The sequence below is a fragment of the Triticum aestivum genome, chromosome 7D, assembly GCF_018294505.1.
Source record: "Triticum aestivum cultivar Chinese Spring chromosome 7D, IWGSC CS RefSeq v2.1, whole genome shotgun sequence".
NCBI classification, from domain to species: domain Eukaryota; kingdom Viridiplantae; phylum Streptophyta; class Magnoliopsida; order Poales; family Poaceae; genus Triticum; species Triticum aestivum.
Genome location: NC_057814.1, coordinates 420,770,432 through 420,778,933, shown reverse-complemented (window position 1 = coordinate 420,778,933; position 8,502 = coordinate 420,770,432). Strand labels below are relative to the sequence as shown.

The 8,502-nt window shown below is 48.4% G+C and overlaps 1 long non-coding RNA gene across 1 annotated transcript; it reads right to left on the bottom strand.

Annotated features, from left to right (window-relative positions):
- Positions 1-2,610: 2,610 nt before the first annotated feature.
- Positions 2,611-3,576, bottom strand: LOC123165943 (uncharacterized). The gene is made up of 2 exons (XR_006483292.1): positions 3,488-3,576; positions 2,611-3,311 (listed from the first exon to the last, which is right to left on the bottom strand). It is a non-coding gene; the product is annotated as an uncharacterized lncRNA (long non-coding RNA).
- Between the last annotated feature and the right edge of the window lie 4,926 nt (positions 3,577-8,502).

Below are 8,502 nucleotides of genomic sequence, written 5' to 3'. Positions count from 1 at the left end.
CGGGGGGTGGTTGTATGGGAGTGCATATAGGAGTTCCAACGTTATATAGACATAGGATTGAGGGGGATGCATATAGGCGCATGGGTGCTGCACGGGTTCCTTGCGCGCCAAAGGAGGGTTCTCTCGAGAGAGATGGCGGGGACTGCGGGGGGGGGGGTATGGGAATGCATATAGGATGTCCGGCGTCACATGCATATGGTTTTGACCATGCGAAGAAGAATACTCGCCTATCCATATACATATGGTATTGACATGTCTCGTTCATGGCGAGCAAATGACATGACAAGGGGGCGATTCGGTGCTACGGTATCAGTTGTCTATGACACCAACATCCGTTTCCGGCATCGCTGTCCTCACACATCTCAGAGGGGTAGCTCAATTGGTGTGCGTGAGGTTATAACACAATATAAAGGAGGTTTCTCCATCGGTGAGATGGTGGTGTTGTTTGGTTCTTTCGGGAGATGCCTAATCATGCACACGCGAGGCTGACTGGGAATGAAAAAAAAGGAGCCACTGTCCCGTGGGTGACGCGATGAGTTTACACCCCATACTGCGAGGTTCCTTACGCGCAATAGAGGGTTCCCCCCATCGGAGTGGGTGGGGTTCCAACAATAAAGAAGGACTGTTCTCGCTCTCGAGATGGCGGGGACTGGTGGGGGCGCATGGGTGGGGTCCCAGCATCGCTGTCCCCGCGAATGTTCGTCACGCATCTAAGAGGGGTAGTTCAAATTGGTGTGCGCGAGGTTATAACACAATATAAAGGAGGGTTCTCCATCGGTGAGATGGGGGTGTTGTTTGGTTCTTTTGGGAGATGCCTAATCACGCACACGCGAGGCTGGTTGGGAATGCAAAAAAGGGGGCCACTGTCCCGTGGGTGACGCGATGAGTTTACACCCCTACCGCGAAGAAGAAGACTCGCCTATCCATATACATATGGTTTTGACACGTCTCATTCATGAAAAGCAAATGACATGACAGGGGGGCGATTCAGTGCTACGGTATCAAATGTCTATGAAACCAACATCTGAGAGGGGTAGCTCAATTTGTGTGCGTGAGGTTATAACACAATATAAAGGAGGGTCTCCATTCGGTGAGATGTTGGTGTTTGTTTGGTTCTTTCGGGAGATGCCTAATCATGCACACGCGAGGCTGGTCGGGAATGGAAAATAAGGGGCAACTGTCCCATGGGTGACGCGATGAGTTTACACCCCTACTGCAAGGTTCCTTACACGCAACAGAGGGTTCCCCCCCATCGGAGTGGGTGGGGTTCCGACAATAAAGAAGGACAGTTCTCGCTCTCGAGATGGCGGGGACTAGTGGGAGTGGGAGTGCATATAGGCGCATGGGTGGGGTTCCGGCATTGCTGTCCCCGCGAATGTTCCTCACGCTTCTCAGAGGGGTAGCTCAATTGGTGTGCGCGAGGTTATAACACAATATAAATGAGGGTTCTCCATCGGTGAGATGGGGGTGTTGTTTGGTTCTTTCGGGAGATGCCTAATCATGCACACGCGAGGCTGATTGGGTATGAAAAAAAGGGGCAACTGTCCCGTGGGTGACGCGATGAGTTTACACCCCTACTTCAAGGTTCCTTACGCGCAACAGAGGGTTCCCCCCATCAGAGTGGGTGGGGGTTCCGACAATGAAGAAGGAGGGTTCTTGCTCTCGAGATGGCGGGGGACTAGGGGGGTGGGAATGCATATAAGCGCGTGGGGGCTGCATGGTTCCTTGCACGCAAAAAGAGGGTCCCCCCCATTGGCGCGGGCGAGGTTCCGACAACAAAAAGGAGGGTTCTCTCTCTCGAGATGGCGGGTGCTCCAGGGGGTATTGGAATGCATATAGGAGGTCCGGCATCATATGCGTATGGTTTTGACCGTGCGAAGAAGAAGACTCGCTTATCCATATACATATGGTTTTGACACGTCTCGTCCATGACAAACAAATGACATGACAATGGGGTCGATTCGGTGCTACGGTATGAAATGTCTATGAAACCAACATATGTTTCTGGTATCGTTGTCCCGCGAATGTTCCTCACGCGTCTCAGAGGGGTTCCTCAATCGGTGTGCGTGAGGTTATAACGCAATAAAAAGGAGGGTTCTCCATCGTTGAGATGGGAGGGGGTGTTTGGTTCTTTCGGGAGATGCCTAATCATGCACATGCGGGGGCGATGGGTTCGCCGCCATATACGTTTGGTCCTGCCGGGTTCCTTGCATGCAACAGAGGGTTCCCCCATCGACGTGGGTGAGGTCCCGACAAATAAAAGGGAGTCTTAACTTATTATCGTTGTAATCGTGTTATGGACCAGTCCTGGCACTCCTAAACATCCTGATGTAGTCAGTAGTCATTTTGATTAATTTTCTACTCCCTCCGTTCCTAAATACTTGTCTTTCTAGGCATTTCAACAAATGACTACATACGGAGTAAAATGAGTGGATCTACACTTTAAAATATGTCTACATACATCCGTATGTGATAGTCATTTGAAATGACTAGAAAGACAAGTATTTAGGAACGGAGGGAGTACTAAGCTAGAGAATGTAGGGATCACATCTCCCCCGGAAAAAAAATGCCTGGTTTAATGAATTTAACCTTTTTATACGTTCAGTCTTGTACTTCCATAAACATTTCTTTCTAAAGGCCACATACAAAAAACATGCATACAAAACCAGTGTAAACGGAGGGAGCCGAACGGAGGTTACTTGATACACACGAAAGGGGGTCGCACTTTTTGTATGCTCGCTGCTCCGCAGGTTCATGGGCAGTCGGAGGGGAGGATGTGTTTTGAGTGTGCTTTTTGTGGCCTAACAAGTACTGCGCTAAAAACAGTTCAAAATGATATCCTCTTTCTGATCTTAGGGACACATCAACTAGCAACCATGCCCCCGGAAAAGCCAGGCAACAAAAGCAAATACCAACTCAGTGGCTGCGCGGGCATCTAATCTCTCTGTTCGGTGCTTTGATGCGGAGAACCCATGCAGACGGGGTGACTATTTGGAAGTGGACGACATCCCCTACCTTCACGCCGTGCTCCTCTGTGAACCCACGCCATCCTTTCTTCAGATGGAGAAAGTCCCCATCTTTCACCAGCTCCACGCCCCAGGCACATCTTTCGGTCCATAGTTGTATCTCTCTAGGGAAGTCGCCATTCGTATCCACCCATGCTTCGCAAAGCCTCATGTGAACTAGACGTCCCTTCGTTATGTTGACAGCAAAGTTGCGGTACATCGACTCAGGATAGAGAAATCCGATACGCGAGGGATAGCTATGGTCCCTTCGTCATCATTCTCCTCCTTGCTGCGCGCGGGGATGTCCTGCTTGTATCATGGTACAATGAAAGAGAAAACAGTAAGATGGGTGGATAAAAAACACATCCGATCTGAGGATGAATTTTCCTTCAAAACATATGCCAAGGGGAAAAATTGACCGATTATTCAGACTACAGAAACATTTTTTGGTGCGATGGAGAAGTGTAGGGGCTGCCTCTCACCATTGAAGGCTGGTATCGTGCCATCAGTTAAATGTCGGCCCCCCTCCGTTCTTCTTTTGGGTCCGAGTTTGTCCCTGTTATATCAACCTGAAACAATTCAAGAAGAGAATTATGCCAGATTTACATGTAAATACTTAGGTTCTGTCATATGGTGAGATCAAGACAAATGTGTAGGATGTAGTCCTTTTTCCCATACAAAAAAAACCAAGCTACTAATTGGGTATCTTGGCGGTTATGCTATTTCCTTCATATAGAAGGTTGCATCCAAAAGGACATTGATAGTTTAGCATCTCGAAACAAACTAGAGATTTTAGGCAAATAACCAAATGTTAGAGGAACAGAATTTATATCTGCGTTTATATTGAGGTTAAATCGATGTGTAGGATGCAAACTTATTTTCCAATAAACGAACTAAAGAGAAAAATTAACTGTGTATGTCGTCGCCTTTCTAGTTTGCTATCTCAAAGCGACCTTAAAGTTTAGGCAAACCGACAATGTGTAAAGATCAAAAATTATTTGGGACGCAACCCCCCCCCCCCCCCCCCCCCCCCCCAATTTTTATTGGAGTAGTTCATGGAAGAAATTTGTTTCGCCAAACTAGATTGGGTTGTCAATTTTCCAAACACATAACTAGCCATCACATCACTCCCCTTGTTCCATGCGTGTTCCTTCTTTCTTGTATTATACGAATATATCCTCTACGATGAATCTACACAGCTCATGCTACGAGGGTGTTGGTTTCATTGCCAAAATTTTATTGAAAAACAACAGCTTATACAAATCTACACAGCAAACCATCGTAGTTCGTATAAAAATGAACTACCGAAAAAGGGAAAAAATGCACAAGGCTAGTTGCATTTTCGTCAGTGCAACTTATGCACCATTCTCGGCCGCGCGTAGATCTGGATTTGGTAATTTTAAAAAAGAGAAGTTTTCGCAATTGCCTCTTGATCTGCTGCTGGTGCAGCCAGGTCGTTCCGTCGACGGACGCAGTCCTCCTTGTTGGGATCTACAGCAGCAGCGGGGTGGTAGGGGGTCATGCTGCGTTGGGAGATGATGGGTATGTGTTGGTGTGGATGGGCTTGCTCTGGTTGGTCGGACGGAGCGGATAGATTACAAGTTTGTGGACCTTTTGGATGGACGAGGTCGGCGGTGGGCCGGCGTTCAAGCTGAATCACGTCGGCGAGCAGGAGCGTACGGCGCCACCGGCGGGTCGGGTGTGTGTGCGGGGGGGAAACCTAATAGGCGAACAGGAGGATAAGATATGAGGCTCCCTGTGCGCCAGCATGACCTACCTATCGTTTCCCTTTCTCCCAGCGATCTGGGCATATGCACACTTGCGCGATGGGCCTGGCCCATATGCGGGCTGCTAGCACAGAAACTGGTTCGAACCTTCAGAAAAGGGTTCTCCATGGATTCCCTGGAACCGCATGGGCCGAAGGCTGGTGGAAATAAGCCCTGCTGCACTGCACGCTTGGCAGCCTAGTTCTGCCATGTTGCAGCCCGCCTGGTCCACTATATAAGAGGAAAAATGCATCAAATGAAAAAAGCAATGAAAATGCAAATGAGGTAAGAGGAGGGACCAGATCCCCACGCGAATGAGCGCTTATGATTGCAGCCGCGCCAGCGAAACTTTTTATCTTTGCTTCTCTCTCTCTATATATATATATAACGCTATTCTAAGCGTAAGTGTTGAATAGCTTATTCTACGCCCCTAGTAACGCTGTGTACAAAATCTAGTAAAACGATGTATAAAATATAATAATTTGGAAAATATTCTTTTTATCATCTATGTTTGTAATTAGTAAATTTTTATGAAAATTACTATAATTTACATAGTGTGTTACTATATTTTGTATGTACTGTTACTGGGTGTAGAATAAGCTATTCTACACTCACGCTTATATATATATATATATATATATATATATATATATATATATATATATATATATATATTCTACTAACACGCCTCAAGACCTTATTCTGCTAACACTACGCTTATTCTGCTAACACTCGCCTAACCCAGTGAACGACGCGACGCATGCCACATAAGCCAGCTAAACCGCACGACACCATAAAAAAAACAACCCACCCACCCCACCCACTCCTCCATCTCCCACAACCTCGCTTTCTCTCCTTCCACCGTGCGGTCATCCCCAATTCCCCATGAACCCCACAGCCACAACCCAATCCCCCCATCGGATCCCACCAAGCCACCGGCCCCAGGCCCGCGCCACCCGACCCGGCCGCCACACCGCATCACCTCGGGAACCACCCCGCCCCACTCCCTCCTCCCCGGCGACCACCGCGCGCCACCCGTGCCGCGCCCCCCGGCCACGACCCCTCACCATCTGCCCCGACCACGACCCCGTGCTGCCCACCACCTCGCACGCCGGACCAATTCCGCGTGGCCATCCAAGCGCCACCCAACACCCCCGATAGCGCCCCTACCTCCCATATGCATCGTGGTCGGATCTGGGCTATCCCGAAAGGTGCGGAACCCCTGCCTTCCCCACCGCCCGCCTTCCTCCGGCGCCGGCCAGCGCCACGCCCGGACCTCCCCATTTGGCCGACGGCAGCGATGTAGTAATCCTCCGGCGAACGTGCACATGCCGGCGAAAGAAGATCCAGCGGTCTCCGGCCTAGGGACGGTGGCTGCCCTCTGCCCCCCTTTTCCACCCCTACCCCGCGGCAACACCACGAACATGGCGCTCGGGTGCAGTGCGCATCTGCTTTTTGAGATCAGAAGACGCGCGCGACAGCTCTCTGTCTTCCTTTTGCAGTTCACATAGGCAGTCCTGCAATACACCTCCACACCGAGCTCCTTCATCGCCCCCCCTCTTCCCTCTGCGCGCTAGGGTGTGGGCGGATGTCCCCCGTCCTGCTGCCGCCGGTGAGGTTGTAGCTCGCGCAGTGCACTTCAGTCCAGCGTACGGTTCCCATGTGCATTTTTACAGTACAGTAGATGTATGTTTCAGTGTGTTTTGCTTTTTGTTGTGCCCGTGGGGATGTATGCAGGTTCATGCATGTCCTGTCCTGACGAGCTGCAGGTCCGCCACCCAGGTAAGGGATCCTCTCCTCTACAAGATCGAATCGGCAAGCACAAAACAAAATGGAAAAGTTCATAGAAGCCTTGCTCGTGCACTGCAGGTGTTTGACCAACGAGACACTGGAGCAGCTCCCGTGCAGTGCTCTTTGGCGAGCGGTTCGGCGGGCACGTTCCCGTGCAGTGCGGCATGTGTGTTCGTGCAGTGCGGCATGTGTGTTCGTGCAGTGCGGAAACATCAGAGTTGTATGTCGGCGGCAGGACACAAGTAGACCGCACTAGGTGTGGAAGGTGTCATACTTTTTTTAGTTTGTTATAAGTGAAAAGATGCGGTTCAATTTGTCCTGGCACATAGATTTTTTTTTAGAGGTTCGCTCCTCTGTCCTATGCAGTTCTTTTTGTTTTGAAGAAAATAACATGCAAAGAAATGCAGCTCCAGAACAAAAATAACATTGCAAGAAGTTCACTTCCTTCTATTTCTGCCTTGAGATTCACTTTCTTCAACCGAAAAATGCAGTTCTCTAGCCTCGATCATTAGCCTTGATCGTGTAGTCCTCATGCAATTTTAAAAAGTTAGAAAAAAGGAAAAAAGTCATGCAGTTCATTTAACTCGTGTTGTGGCACTTTCCCCCTGATGTGGTTCACTTGCCTCGTCTCTCTCTCTGGTCCACTCTCGTTCATAAAAGAAAGTTGAAAAAAACAACAAAAACTCGTATGAGAAAATTTAAGTCCGACAAAAGAAACCATGAAGTTCACTTGACCATCTAGTGCAGTGCAGTGCGGTTTTCAGTCTGGAGCAGTGCGTTCTTCTGTCTGATGCAGTACATACGACGATTTTGGGTCGTGAAAAAACAGTGTCTGTATTTCGTTAAAATCAAAATTGCTCTTAAATCGTATGGAATCAGAGAGAGTGTTCTACATGAAAAAGTTGCGCCTCATCGATATCTTTTGAACGGCATATAATTTGAATCATCATGATCAGCGGTTTGTAAAAATTTCGTGAAAAACGGCCGCTGCCACTCATCGTCAGCCGCATGATTTTCAAAATTAACTTAAAAACGTAAGGAATCTAAAAAACATTTCAACATATGAAAGTTGTGGCTCGTCCATAGCTATTCAATGGTATATTACACGCCCCGTTTTGACAAACGGTTAAAAAACTGGAGCAAAAACAGTACCGAAAAATTGAAAAAAAATTTAAAAAAAACAAAATTCCATGATTTAGTAAATTTCAAACTGCTCTTAAACCGTAATGAATTAGAGAAAATAATAGATATGAAAAAGATGCACCTCAATGAGTATCATTTGCTTCATTATGACGAGCAGTTTAGAAAAAAACATGAAAAAACGCTTGTTGCCACTCGTCGTGCGCCGCACTATTTTCGAAACTGCTCTTAAACCGTGATGAATCTTGAAAAAATTTGAACATGGTGAACTTGCGCCTAATCAATAGCTTTTCAACAGTATATTAAACACCTCGTTCTGACAAATGGTTTAAAAACTGAAGTGAAAATAATACCGAGAAAACACCATGTGCAGTTTTTTACGACGGGAAGTTCACTAGTCTCTGTATTGCAGTACCCTTCCTACTGAAAGTGTAGTGCCCTCGCGTTGAGCGTGCAGTTCGGCTATATATATATATTTCTAATCTAAGGATTAGAATAGTTATTCTGATCACACAACTCCTATATAGGGCCTGATGGGCATGTTCCCGAACTCCCGAACCGGGCAACGACCAAAAAAGGGAAAAAAGCCCACCCCACCTCCCCCGATCCACCACCATCCCAGATCCTGACCCCCACCTCCCGCACGCAACCAGCGGCGCTGCTGCCACCATGCCCCCGAACCGGAGACGCGGCCGCCGCCCCGCCCCCAATTGGAGACGCCGCCGCTGCCCCGCTACGACCCAATGGGAGACATCGCCGCCCCAAGATCCCGCCGCCGCCGGCTGTCCCCTGGCTTTCCC